This window comes from Triticum aestivum, chromosome 7D (assembly GCF_018294505.1).
Source record: "Triticum aestivum cultivar Chinese Spring chromosome 7D, IWGSC CS RefSeq v2.1, whole genome shotgun sequence".
NCBI lineage: Eukaryota > Viridiplantae > Streptophyta > Magnoliopsida > Poales > Poaceae > Triticum > Triticum aestivum.
This window is the reverse complement of record NC_057814.1, coordinates 222,619,945-222,634,674: the sequence shown is the minus strand read 5'-3', so window position 1 is coordinate 222,634,674 and position 14,730 is coordinate 222,619,945.

The following is a 14,730-nucleotide window of genomic DNA, read 5'->3' as shown; positions in this document are numbered from 1 at the left end:
GTGAGCATCATGAAATTGGTGATGGAGGATGGTTGATGATGACGACAGCGACGGATTCCCCTCTCCGGAGCCCCGAACGGACTCCAGATCAGCCCTCCCAAGAGAGTTTAGGGCTTGGCGGCGGCTCCGTATCGTAAAACGCGATGAATCTTTCTCTTTGATTTTTCTCCCCGAACGTGAATATATAGAGTTGGAGTTGAGGTCGGTGGAGCTCCAGGGGGCCCACGAGGCAGGGGCGCGCCCTAGGGGGGCAGGCGCGCCTCCCACCCTCGTGGACAGGGTGTGGGCCCCCTGGCCTTGATTCTTTCACCAGTATTTTTTATTATTTCCAAAAACAATCTCCGTGAAGTTTCGGGTCATTCCGAGAACTTTTGTTTCTGCACAAAGATAACACCATGGCAATTCTGCTGAAAACAGCGTTAGTCTTGGTTAGTTCCATTCAAATCATGCAAGTTAGAGTCCAAAACAAGGGCAAAAGTGTTTGGAAAAGTAGATACTACGGAGACGTATCAACTCCCCCAAGTTTAAACCTTTGCTTGTCCTCAAGCAATTCAGTTGATAAACTGAAAGTGATAAAGAAAAACTTTTACAAACTCTGTTTGCTCTTGTTGTTGTAAATATGTAAAGCCAGCATTCGAGTTTTCAGCAAGGATTATGAACTAACCATATTCACAATAACACTTAGGTCTCATGTTTACTCATGTCAATGGCATAATCAACTAGCGAGCAATAATAATAAATCTCGGATGACAACACTTTCTCAAAACAATCATAATATGATATAACAAGATGGTATCTCGCTAGCCCTTTCTGAGATTGCAAAACATAAATGCAGAGCACCTTTAAAGATCAAGGACTGACTAAACATTGTAATTCATGGTAAAAGAGATCCAGTCATAGTCATACCCAATATAAATTAACAGTAATGATTGAAAATGACAGCGGTGCTCTCCAGCTGGTGCTTATTAATAAGAGGGTGATGACTCAACATAAAAGTAAATAGATAGGCCCTTCACAGAGGGAAGCAGGGATTTGTAGAGGTGCCAGAGCTCGATTTTGAAATAGAGATAAATAATATTTTGAGCGGTATACTTTCATTGTCAACATAACAACCAAGAGATGGCGATATCTTCTATGCTACACACATTATAGGCGGTTCCCAAACAGAATGGTAAATTTATACTCCCCCTCCACCAACAAACATCAATCCATGGCTTGCTTGAAACAACGAGTGCCTCCAACTAATAACAGTCCCGGGGGAGTTTTGTTTGCAATTATTTTGATTTGATTTGCATAAAGCATGGGACTGGACATCCCGGTGACCAGCCATTTTCTCGTGAGTGAGGAGCGGAGTCCACTCCTCTTGAGAATAACCCGCCTAGCATGGAAGATACAGACAGCCCTAGTTGATACATGAGCTATTCGAGCGTACAAAACAGAATTTCATTTGAAGGTTTAGAGTCTGGCACATACAAATTTACTTGGAACGGCAGGTAGATACCGCATATAGGAAGGTATGGTGGACTCATATGGAATAACTTTGGGGTTTAAGGGATTGGATGCACAAGCAGTATTCCGCTTAGTACAAGTGAAGGCTAGCAAAAGACTGGGAAGCGACCAACTAGAGAGCGACAACAGTCATGAACATGCATTAAAATTAATAAACATTGAGTGCAAGCATGAGTAGGATATAATCCACCATGAACATAAATATCGTGAAGGCTATGTTGATTTTGTTTCAACTACATGCGTGAACATGTGGCAAGTCAAGTCACTTAAATCATTCAAAGGAGGATACCACCCTATCATACCACATCACAACCATTTTAATAGCATGTTGGCACGCAAGGTAAACCATTATAAGCTCCTAGCTAATTAAGCATGTCATAAGCAACTATAATCTCTAATTGTCATTGCAAACATGTTTATTCATAATAGGCTGAATCAGGAATGATGAACTAATCATATTTACAAAAGCAAGAGAGGTCGAGTTCATACCAGCTTCTCTCATCTCAATAAATTCCTCATATATCGTCATAATTGCCTTTCACTTGCACGACCGAACGATGTGTATAATAATAATAGTGCACGTGCATTGGACTAAGTTGGAATCTGCAAGCATTCAATAAAAAGGAGAAGACAAGGCAATATGGGCTCTTGGTTAAATCAACAATAATGCATATAAGAGCCACTTCAACAATTTCATCATGGTCTTCTCCCATCGACCCCCAAAGAAAAGAAAAGAAATAAAACTATTTACACGGGAAAGCTCCCAACAAGCAAAAGAAGAACGGGAAATCTTTTTGGGTTTTCTTTTAATTATTACTACTACAGCAAGAAAGTAAACTAGCTAAAAGCTACTACTAATTTTTTTTGGTTTTCTTAAGGTTTTTCAAACACACAAGAAGAAAGCAAGAAAAGGAAAATAAACTAGCATGGATATTACAATGAAAAAGTATGAGCACCGACATCTAGCAATGAGTGTGTAAACATGAATGTAATGTCGGTGAGAAATACGTACTCCCCCAAGCTTAGGCTTTTGGCCAAAGTTGGTCTATGGCCACGGCTGGCCTGGCGGATATCCGAAGTTGTAACTGGGGTCGTACTGTGAAGAAGCCTCGGATTGCCACTGGTTGGCAATCACCTCCGGATCCCACTGGTAATCAGACTGTCGTGGAGGATCAAATTGTGGTTCCGGCTCTGGCTCTGTAGCTGATGTAGGGTTCCGGTAGGCGTGAATGGCCTCCAATGGAACAAGGTACTCGCCTGCAGATAAATCGAAGGAGCAGGCAAGGTAACAGTCTCAGGATGATTTTTACCAAATATTAATTTGTACTTAAGCGCCTTTTCCCTATTCTTAACAATAAAATCACGTGCTACCATACTCTTATAATCTAGATAAACAGGAGGCAGTAATTTTTGTTCTTTCTCATAATGCCTAATAGGTATGTTATAGTATGCAGCGAGGCGCAAGGCAAAGATGCCTCCCAAGATGGGGCCCTTAGTACGGTTAAGATTTAACCGCTTTGCAACAATAGCACCCATACTAAATGTGTCATCACGAAATAAGGCATGGCACAAAATAACAATATTAGGGGCACTCGGGTTTCCACAGTTTCCGCGACCAATTAAACATCTACTAGCAAATATAGCAAAGTAACTTAGAACTGGAAAGTGTATGCTAGAAATTCGTGCGTCAGAAACCTTCCTCGTTTCCCCTACAGCAATGGTATCAATAAACCAATCCACATCGTCATGATGTGGATCATCTATGATGCCCGAAAAGGGCAACTTGCAAACCTCACAAAATTCACGAAGGGTCATCTCCTTATACTCATCATATAAATAAAAATCCACTGTACGTGGTGACCTCCTAGAATGGAAATGAAAATTTTGCACAAATATATTAGTGAGTAAGAGATGCTATTCGCGTTGGTCGCGGAGGAAGTCGGTGAGGCCTGCATTCTCGGCCAACTCATAGAAATCATCATAAATCTCGGCTGCTCTCAAGAAATCATCACAAGGCCATTCACACGGCCGAACTTCTGCGGTGCGAGGGAGATTATACTTGGCCTCTCTTCTTCTTCACTCTGCTTTTCCTTCGAGCTTCGGCTCGACGAACCCTCAAAAATCTCTTCATGATTTTCTGAAAATTTCTGAAATTTTTAGTAGCTCAAAATAAAAATGAACCAAACTCAACAAAATTGATAGCAATTACTCCCACAAGTGCCTAGAGACTATATCATGCATTAAAACTACTTGGAACCATATGAATTTGACATGCAAGCTTAGGAACATGGTCACCTAGGCAACACAAATTTGCAATGAATAAAGCACTAGAACAAAAACTAATTGGACCATTGGAGGAGTTACATACCAAGGAACAATCCCCCAAAGCAGTTTTGTGAGAGGTGCTTTGAGCAAGGAGATCGAAAATCGCAGCAAAATGAGCTAGAACTCGTGCTTGAGCTGGTTGGTGATTTTTTTGGGAGGAAGAAGGAGTGTGTGGTGGCTGGAATAAGTGGAGGGGAGCCACCATGGGCCCACGAGGCAGGGGGCACGCCCAGGGGGTGTGGGCGCGCCCTGGACCCTCGTGGCCAGGTGCTTGCTCCCCCTGCTGTGTTCTCAGTGCCAGATATTCTCAAATATTCCAGAAAAAATCATATTTCAATTTCGGGGCATTTGGAGAACTTTTTATTTTCGGGGTATTTTTTATTGCACGGATAAATAAAAAAACTGACAGAAAATACTAATTTTACTTTATTTAATCTAAATAATAGAAAGTAAAAGGAGGGTACAGAAGGTTGTGCTTTCTAACTTCATCCATCTCATGCTCATCAAAAGGAATCCACTAATAAGGTTAATCAGGTCTTGTTAACGAACTCATTTCGAATAACATGGAACCGGAGAAATTTCGAATAACACTATGTTACCTCAACAGGGATATGCACATCCCCAATAATAAAAATATCATATTTCTTCTTGATAGTAGGTAGAGGAAATTCAAAACCTCCAAAGATAATCAATGGAATTTTTCCAATAGAGTTTATACTATGAACTTGAGGTTGTTTCCTCGGAAAGTGTGTCGTATGCTCATTACCATTAACATGAAAAGTGACATTGCCTTTGTTGCAATCAATAACAGCCCCTGCAGTATTCGAAAAGGATCTTCCAAGAATAATAGACATACTATCGTCCTCGAGAATATCAAGAATAACAAAGTCAGTTAAAATAGTAACGTTTGCAACCACAACAGGCACATCCTCACAAATACCGACAGGTATAGCAGTTGATTTATCAGCCATTTGCAAGGATATTTCAGTAGGTGTCAACTTATTCAAATCAAGTCTACGATAAAAAGAGAGAGGCATAACACTAACACCAGCTCCAAGATCACATAAAGCAGTTCTAACATAATTTCTTTTAATGGAGCATGGTATAGTGAGTGTCGGTGTCAAAACCGGCGGATCTCGGGTAGGGGGTCCCGAACTGTGCGTCTAAGGCGGATGGTAACAGGAGGCGGGGGACACGATGTTTTCCCAGGTTCGGGCCCTCTCTATGGAGGTAATACCCTACTTCTTGCTTGATTGATCTTGATGATATGAGTATTACAAGAGTTGATCTACCACGAGATCGTAGAGGCTAAACCCTAGAAGCTAGCCTATGGTATGATTGTTATTGTCCTATGGACTAAACCCTCCGGTTTATATAGACACCGGAGGGGGCTAGGGTTACACAGAGTCGGTTACAAAGGAGGAGATCTACATATCCGTATTGCCAAGCTTGCCTTCCACGCCAAGGAGAGTCCCATCCAGACACGGGTCGAAGTCTTCAATCTTGTATCTTCATAGTCCAACAGTCCGGCCAAAGGATATAGTCCGGCTGTCTGAGGACCCCCTAATCTAGGACTCCCTTAGTAGCCCCTGAACCAGGCTTCAATGACGATGAGTCCGGTGCACAGATTGTCTTCGGCATTGCAAGGCGGGTTCTTCCTCCGAATACTCCATAGAAGATTTTGAACACAAGGATAGTGTCCGGCTCTGCAAAACAAATTCCACATACCACCGTAGAGAGAATAATATTTCCACAAATCTAATCTGCTGACAACTTTTCATAACGTGACGTACTGCCGTGGTCTGGTCATGACGAACCGTTTTTCCGAGCCTGCCACTGCACGTGTTGCGAGGCGGTTTTATTGGCACGTCATGTCGAAGCAGAGATCTTGTCCCTTTTTCCACGGGATTCTCATCAATACGGGCGTGGGTAACCCCATCGTGCCTGCTGGTATGACTCCTCGATTTTAGGCAAGTTCCAAACGGCCACGCGGAGGACGCTTGATATTCACCCTCTTTATAAAGGGGCCAAGGCCTATCTTCTCGCACTCAATCGAATCCTTCCCCCACATCGAGTTCCAACACCCAAGGCTCAGGCTAGGCGCTTCGGACCTTCAGTCATGTCCGGATCCAACCTTCAAGGTCGGTGGATGCCCTCCTCTGTCACAGAGGAGGACATCAAGAAGCTAAGAGAAGCCAGGTATCTGACCGCCGAAATCTCGCACAGGCTGCCTGCTCGAGGGCAGGTCATCCCCACTCCCGAACCCAATGAGAGTGTCGTATTTATTTCCCACCTCCTCCGAGGGCTAGGCTTTAGTCTTGATCCCTTTGTCAGAGGGCTTATGTTCTACTACGGGCTCGATTTCCATGATCTGGCTCCAGATTCCATCCTTCACATCTCGTCGTTCATCGTCGTGTGTGAAGCCTTCCTCCGCATCACCCCACACTTCGGCTTATGGCTCAAAACCTTCGATGTGAAGCCGAAGATGATTGAGGGGTGACACACAGAGTGCGGAGGCGCCATAATAAACAAAGGCGCCGATGCTCCATGGCCAAAGGGTTCCTTCCCGGAGACATCCAAGTTATGGCAGCGGGAGTGGTTTTACATCACCGCTCCCCGAAGCGCTAAGTGGGTAGCTGCCCCCGCCTTCCGTCCGGGCCCCCCGCCACAATTGGCGTCATGGGTCAACAAAGGGCTGGACTGGGGGCCAGCTAATGATGTGCCAACGTTGCAGAGCCGCATCCGAGATCTCTTCAAGGGAGATGTCAGCCTTGTCAAGGTAATGCAAGTCATGCTAGTTCATCGAGTCCTGCCATGCCAACATCGACCTCTCCGTATGTGGGAGTTCAACCCAGAAGGACCGCGAACTATTCAGCAATTCTTCGGCGCGACGCTCGAAGAGATGTATGGATTGTTCTTCGGATCACGAATAAAGTGTCCAGACACCACCGAGGATGCGGGTCTGAACTGCAATCGTCCAGACACCCAAGTAAGTAATTCTGCAGCCGAACACGTTGTCTTTTAATTTACCACAACATCATTCTGAAAAGTCGCCTTTTGACCAGGGCTGGATAAAAAAGGCAAAGATGATCAGGTGTTCGGCCCCCCTTCCCGAGGTCTCACTGGATCATGTACTAGCCAGGATGCTTGAGCTTGCGCCTTATCAAGCGCCATAGGGGAAGATAAAGGGAGGAACAAAGAAGCCGAAAGCGAGCCTCACTCATTATTCATCCAAACCTGGGGAATTAGTGCCTCCGTGAAGGAGGATAATCGGGGAGAAGAATCTAAAATTCCCTCTCCCCAAGGAAGGAAGAGGGCCGCCTCTGAAGAGTTGGAAACAATGGTTTTCAAACGAGGGAAGAAACCTTTGTCAGAGGGCCCTACCCCAGAGGGCATCCTTAACGCACAGTACCCGCAAGGGGACCAGCCCTCCACCGAGCTGTAAGTAAACAAAAGTACTTTATAGTAAATATACCCTGCTTCATTTCTGAGAACAATAACCGAGATGTATGTCTTGTAGTTCGGATCGTAGCCCTTCTCGTCAGAGTTCGTCTTCGGGGGATCTTCTTGCGGAGATGATGGAGAGCGAAACACCTCCCCATGCCTCCCCGCCTCGTGACGCGGACGACCCTGAGGTGTCGTCACGGAGGATTTCTCCTGATCCGCCAAGGCCAGAGGGTAACCCTTCGGCCACCCGAAGTCCCGAGTATTCGTCTCCTAAGGAGAGCAACAGAAAGAGTCCGGGACTGTCCGATGTGTGACCAGACGTACTGATGAATCTTTTGGAGCAAGCGGCTATCTCAGAAGCGCATCGTACGCTAATGGGTACGGTGGTTGAGAGGATTTCATCCGCCGAAAGCGGGTTGCATGAAGCTTTTATGAGCCTGCTGAGAGGCTTTGAGGTACGCAAAGTAATATATATTTTTTGACGGTACCGCACACGCTAGGTGTGCCCTATGCAGATAGTAGCCCCTGAGACTCTGGTTGCTGTCAAAAAGACGGCAATAGAGGATCATAGTCCCAGGTAATAACCGTGCTGCTTTCACGTGCAGGCAGCTGAGGGTCCGGTGGCTAGCCGGACTGGTGAGTTTGCCGAACTGAAGCGACAACTTGATGTGGCAGATGCTGACATCGTGCTTGTAAACAAGCGGCTTGACAAGGCACAGGGTATGTATTCTCCTATGATCAAGACATATTAAGAGGAGCATGATGCTAGTATCTGTAATATGCTGTGACTGCAGATGGTGCTGTCCCCGTGGAGACCCTTCGGGCGGAACTTGCCCGAGCCAAGGAACAAGCCAGAAAGAGTGATGCGGCCGCCCTAAAGGTGGTCGAAGAGCTAAGAGCCGAACAGGCTGCGCATTGCCAGAGCAAAGAGAAAATAGCCAAGATGGCTGTTGAGCTGAAAGATGCCGCCGACCTTTATGAGCTTCTTGAAAAGGAAAGCCAAACGAAGACAGCGGACCTGGAGAAAGCCATGGTAGCAGCCAAGGAAGCCCGCTCTAAAATCAGAGCGGTGAAGGAGGAGCTACATCAAGCCGGAGATATCGCGGCTGGGAAGCCCTTTTTGTTGCGGACGAAGCTCGGAGATCCTAAGTATGCCCTTCTAGATCAATTATGGAGTTCTGCGGATGCGTACCTGGATTTGGCAGCAAGTGCTGCTGATGTGACCAAGTTTTTCGAAGATCAAAAAGATCACGAAGTGGAAAAGTTGTTCTGGTTGTAGTTCAATGCTCCGGCGCGTCCGCTGCTGTTAAATGAGCAAATGGTCGAGTGGGCCGAGCTCCATAGGTTATCCGGGCTTGCCATGAGGTCTGTTGTGGATCATCTTTGGCCGGAAGGACCAAGGCCGAATAGTTATTTTGGCTTAGTGCAACGATTCCTTGGTGTTGTGTCACATATCAACGCTGTGAAGAGGTCGGCGTGCATAGAGGGTGCGCGGATGGCTCTTGCCCGTGTCAAGACATACTGGGCAGAGATGGAGGCCACCGCTATTGCAACCCAGAGTTCGGCCGTAGGCCGGATAGCGGCCGAGCCCTATTTTGAAGAAGTCTTAGAAGGCGCTCGTTTAATAGAGGCTCAGTGCTCGAAGGGTATCATGTTCTAGTGACATGTATCCCAATTGTAAGAACAATGTTATCTTAATTATAAAGGCTGTGTTTATACTTTTGCCTGAAAGTATTATGCCTCATGTGCGGTCGTTTATGTATGTATATATATCCTGAAAGTTTGCAGTCATCGGCTTCAGCCCCCACGCATATAATGCGGGGGTGTTCGCCAAAGCTCGTCTTCACACTTGATCCAACGTCTTGGTCCATTAAGGAGGTGGTAGCGTGGCAAACGAGGCAATCGGACTATATTGCTTTAACACTTTCACTTAACCATAGGAGTTTGACAGTGGGGCTACTATATAGCCCCTGGTATTTCCGCGGCTATCTGAATACGGTGCGCTTACGTACATGACCGGGAAAACCGTCCCTTTGTTAATGCGGAGGAATCCCGAAGATTCCGTTAAGTCATCGAGTGGTTGACCAGTCTCGCGCTTTAACATGTCAGTCAGTTTTCGGCTTTCTCTACTGAGGTGCTCATCCGGATGAACCAGGGTACAATCGCAGTAGTTCTCCCGGTGCCACCTTAGCCGATAGAGCGGAACGTAAGGTAGCAAAACGCGAGAGCCGGGCAAACCCAACATTTGACCAAAGACATGATTCGGAGCTGATGCATATAAGGACAAACACGCGACGCCGAACACTCCCTAAGGTATTCGGTCTTTACAACATATACCGGGCTGAGTAACGCCCTTGATAATGAACCCCGAGTGTCCAGGTACGTGCATTATTCTGACGTGGAAAAATGCCAATAACGTCAGCATCCCTCTCAGTTATACTGAGTATCCGGAGGATGTGAAGCAACAAGAGACAGTAAAAAAAGGTTTACACAGGGTCTTAATCTAAAACGAAACCTTTGAGCGGGGCCCTGCTGCACGTCTGCGCCCGTGTCTCCGTTGTGCCGTATCCTGGAAGGGTGTAGCACGATTATCATCTGTAAAAGAGAAGAACTTAGGTGAAAGTTGTCGTGCGAAAAATTGGTTATTCTTAGTAAACCATTAAAATTCAAGATAATTAAGGTCGAGCCGAACTGTAGTCCTTTATACATGCGGGAAGCCCCTGGTACCGCCTATGGGGGTATATCCATCAAACCAATCTCAGGTTTATCTAAGCTGTTACAGCTAGTGATGCGCCGGACTCGTCTAGCCGTGTCCGCGGTCTTGACGACCGATCATTTATTCTGGTTGGAGGGGTCGTTTTAGTGTTCGGCTGCTAAAGCCGCCACACGTTCCTCCGCGCGTAAGAACGCTCAACATTTCCACTAATTGTGATGAGCCACGTGGACCGGGCATCTTAAGCTTAAGAGCAGCGTAATGCGGTACTGCATTAAAACGAGCGAAAGCTGTTCTTCCGAGTAGTGCTTGATAGCCGCTTCGTAATGGAGCGATGTCGAAGGTTAACTTTTCACTTCGGAAGTTGTCGGGAGAACTGAATACAACCTCCAGTACTAGAGAGCCTGTACAGCGGGCCTCTGGGCCTGGTATTACTCCTTTAAATGTAGTATTGCTGTGGATGATTCTTGTCGGGTCTATCCCCATTTTGCGGACTGTGTCCTGATATATCAGATTAAGACTACTGCCGCCGTCCATGAGGACTTGGCTGAAATGGTATCCGTCGATAATTGGGTCTAGCACCAAGGCAGCCAATCCTCCGTGTCGGATACTTGTCAAGTGATCCCTGCGATCAAATGTGATCGGGCAGGCCAACCAAGGGTTGGACTTAGGGTGACGGGCTCTACGGCGCGTATGTCTCGGAGTGCATGTTTGCTTCTTCTTTTTGTTACATGAATCATGTTCACAGTTTTGACCTCTGGTGGGAATTTTTTCTGTCCCCTAGTGCTTTGCTGGCGAGGCTCATCCTCGTCTTCACTTGGTGTATCCCTCCCCTTGTGTTCGGCGTTTAACTTGCTGGCCTGCTTGAAGACCCAGCATTCTCTGTGGGTGTGATTTGCAGGTTTATCGGAGGTGCCATGAATCTGACATAATTTGTCTAGAATCTTGTTTAGGCTGGACGGTCCATCTCTGTTGCCTTTGAAAGGCTTTTTCCGCTGACCGGGTCGAGAGCCCCTAAATCCGGCGTTTACCGCCGTGTTGTCTGGGTTGTCTTCGTTATTTTGACGCTTGCTTTTACTGCGTCGTGGTTTTCCATTACCATCCCTGACTTCAGATGTGCCTGGGTCGCTGGTGCTGCTACGTGCCAGCCAGCTATCTTCGCCCGCGCAAAAGCGGGTCATGAGGCTTGTTAGGGCTGCCATTGTTCTTGGCTTTTCTTGGCCGAGGTGTCTGGCGAGCCATTCGTCTCGGACGCTGTGTTTGAAAGCTGCTAAGGCTTCGGCATCCGGGAAGTCGACGATTTGATTCTTCTTAGTGAGAAATCTGTTCCAAAGCTTTCGGGCTGACTCTTCGGGCTGTTGAATTATATGACTTAAATCGTCTGCATCTAGAGGTCGGACATAGGTCCCTTGAAAGTTAGCCCTAAAAGCATCCTCAAGCTCCTCCCAACTTCCAATTGAATTTTCGGGGAGGCTCTTCAGTCAGTGCCGAGCTGGTCCTTTCAACTTGAGGGGCAAGTATTTGATGGCGTGGAGATCGTCTCCGCGAGCCATATGGATATGGAGGATGAAGTCCTCAATCCAGACCCCAGGGTCTGTCGTTCCGTCGTACGCCTCTATGTTCACGGGTTTGAATCCCTCTGGAAATTCGTGATCCAGCACCTCATCGGTGAAACATAGGGGGTGCGCGGCACCCCTGTATTTGGATGTGTCATGGTGTTCTGACGGTTGTAGTGTTCGGTTTTGATTATGCGCTGGAGCGTGCTTCCTAGATCCGTAGATGGATCTGGTCACGTCGGCCTTTCGAAGCAAGTCCTCGCTTCGATCGTGTGCTGACTTATGTGCGGCCTCGTTAGCCGCCCTATCGCGGCCACGAGGTGGTCGATCCGACCGGTCGGCCATTTTATTTTTCGGCTGTGTGGGCTCTGAGGCCTCATCATCGAATTCAGGCAACAGCTTGCGCTTTGGGTAGCTCTTTGTGTGGCGACTGCCACCATACTTTTCTTCAGTGTCAAGCACTTTGTTCCATCTACTGTTGAGCGTATTCTGCGCGGCCCTAAGCCTTTGCTTCTGCTTCTTCAGACTCCTCGCGGTGGCAATAAGCCTTCTACGGAGGTTCTCTTGTTCCAAGTGCCTTTCCGGGATGATGTGTGCATCATCGTCCGGACTGTTTTCCTCTCCGGAGAGAGATTGATGAGCTTTATCCTCGGCGTCGCCGTGATCGGATAGCGGCTCCGTACTATGTTTGCCGTCCGCTGGTTCATCATGTTCTGTCGCTGGGTCAATGTGGTCGTCGTTTCCTCTGGAGTCGACTGGGGTGTTATTTTTTCTTGCGCTGTTATCGCTGTTCTTGCCGAGGTGGGATTTGGAGCGGTGCCTTCGTCGTCGCTTTGGTTGCTTCTCGAGGGAGCTATCCTTCGATGCATCCTTCCATTCCTCGTCGTTGTTTTCTTTGGGTGTATCCACCATATATATATCATGTGATGAAGTGGCAGTCCAGTGCCCTATGGGCGGTGGTTCCTGTTCGTCTCCTGCATCATCGTCCATACCGTCGATGTCTTCGGAGCCGAATCGAGCATGTCGGTTAAATCGTCGACAGTGGCTACTAAGTGGGTGGTGGGTGGGCAGCGAATTTCTTCATCGTCCGCATCCCATTCTAGCCGAACATAGTTCGGCCAAGAGTCTCCTGACAAGGAGAGAGACCTCAATGAGTTTAGCACGTCGTCCAGTGGTGAGTGCTGAAAGATATCCGCGGAGGAAAACTCCATGATCAGTGCCCAATCGGATTCGATAGGCACGGACGCAGGCGGTTCGGAGCCCGTGGCCGGGGACGAATCCAAATGTCCGGCAACACGGGTCTCATAAGAGGTGAAGTCAGTATTCGGCTCTATCGCCGCTGAGTGTGCGGCCTCCATTGCGGGGTCCATCCACCCGTCCTCAGACGGCATAGTCTGCTCCGGATCGAGGGCCGGAGTAGCCACAGGTGGGATCTCCCGAACACTGTCCGTCGGCAGAGCTAAGTCATGCCTGTCGAGACTGTGCGGCACACCTGACATGGGCTCGCATCCATCAAAGATCAAGTCTCCGCGGATGTCAGCAATGTAGTTCAAGCTTCCAAACCTGACCTGATGGCCAGGGGCGTAGCTTTCGATCTGCTCCAGATGGCTAAGCGAGTTGGCCCGCAGTACGAAGCCGCCGAATACGAAGATCTTTCCGGGGAGAAAAACCTCACCCTGGATCGCATCGTTGCCGATGATCGAAGGGGCCATCAAACCTTGTGGTGACGGCACAGTGGAACTCTCAATGAAAGCACCAATGTCGGTGTCAAAACCGGCGGATCTCGGGTAGGGGGTCCCGAACTGTGCGTCTAAGGCGGATGGTAACAGGAGGCGGGGGACACGATATTTACCCAGGTTCGGGCCCTCTCGATGGAGGTAATACCCTACTTCCTGCTTGATTGATCTTGATGATATGAGTATTACAAGAGTTGATCTACCACGAGATCGTAGAGGCTAAACCCTAGAAGCTAGCCTATGGTATGATTATTGTTGTCCTACGGACTAAACCCTCCGATTTATATAGACACCGGAGGGGGCTAGGGTTACACAGAGTCGGTTACAAAGGAGGAGATCTACATATCCGTATTGCCAAGCTTGCCTTCCACGCCAAGGAGAGTCCCATCCGGACACGGGTCGAAGTCTTCAATCTTGTATCTTCATAGTCCAACAGTCCGGCCAAAGGATATAGTCCGGCTGTCCGAGGACCCCCTAATCCAGGACTCCCTCAGTGGGTACTCCTGGATCTCCTAACTTCTTTGGTATTCCACCCTTGAAAGTATAATTAGCAAGCATGGTGGAAATTTCAGCTTCCGGTATCTTTCTTTTATTGGTAACAATTTCTTTCATATACTTAGCATAAGGATTCATTTTGAGCATATCAGTTAAACTCATACGCAAAAAGATAGGTCTAATCATTTCAGCAAAGCGCTCAAAATCCTCATCATCCTTTTTCTTGGGTGGTTTGGGAGGAAAAGGCATGGGTTTCTGAACCCAAGGTTCTCTTTCTTTAACATGCTTCCTAGCAACAAAGTCTCTCTTAACATAACGTTGATTCTTTGATCGTGGGTTATCAAGATCAACAACAGGTTCAGTTTCTACATCATTATCATTGCTAGGTTGAGCATCAACATGAACATTATCATTAACATTATCACTAGGTTCATGTTCATCACCAGATTGTGTTTCAGCATCAGAAATAGAAATATCATTGGGATTCTCAGGTGTGTCTATAACAGGTTCACTAGAAGCATGCAAAGTCCTATCTTTTTTTCTTCCTCTTAGAAGGACTAGGTACATCTACATTATTTCTCTAAGAATCCTGCTCAATTCTCTTAGGGTGACCTTCAGGATACAAAGGTTCCTGAGTCATCTTACCAGTTCTAGTAGCCACTCTAACAGCAAAATCATTATTCTTACTATTCAATTCATTGAGCAAATCATTCTGAGCCTTAAGTACTTGTTCTACTTGAGTGGTAACCATAGAAGCATGTTTACTAATGAGTTTAAGTTCACCTTTAACTCTAGACATATAATCACTCAAGTGTTCAATCATATAAGTATTGTGTTTCAATTGTCTACCAACATAAGCATTGAAGTTTTCTTGTTTGACAATAAAATTATCAAACTCATCTAAGCATTGGCTAGCAGACTTATAACGAGGAATATCACCTTCATCAAA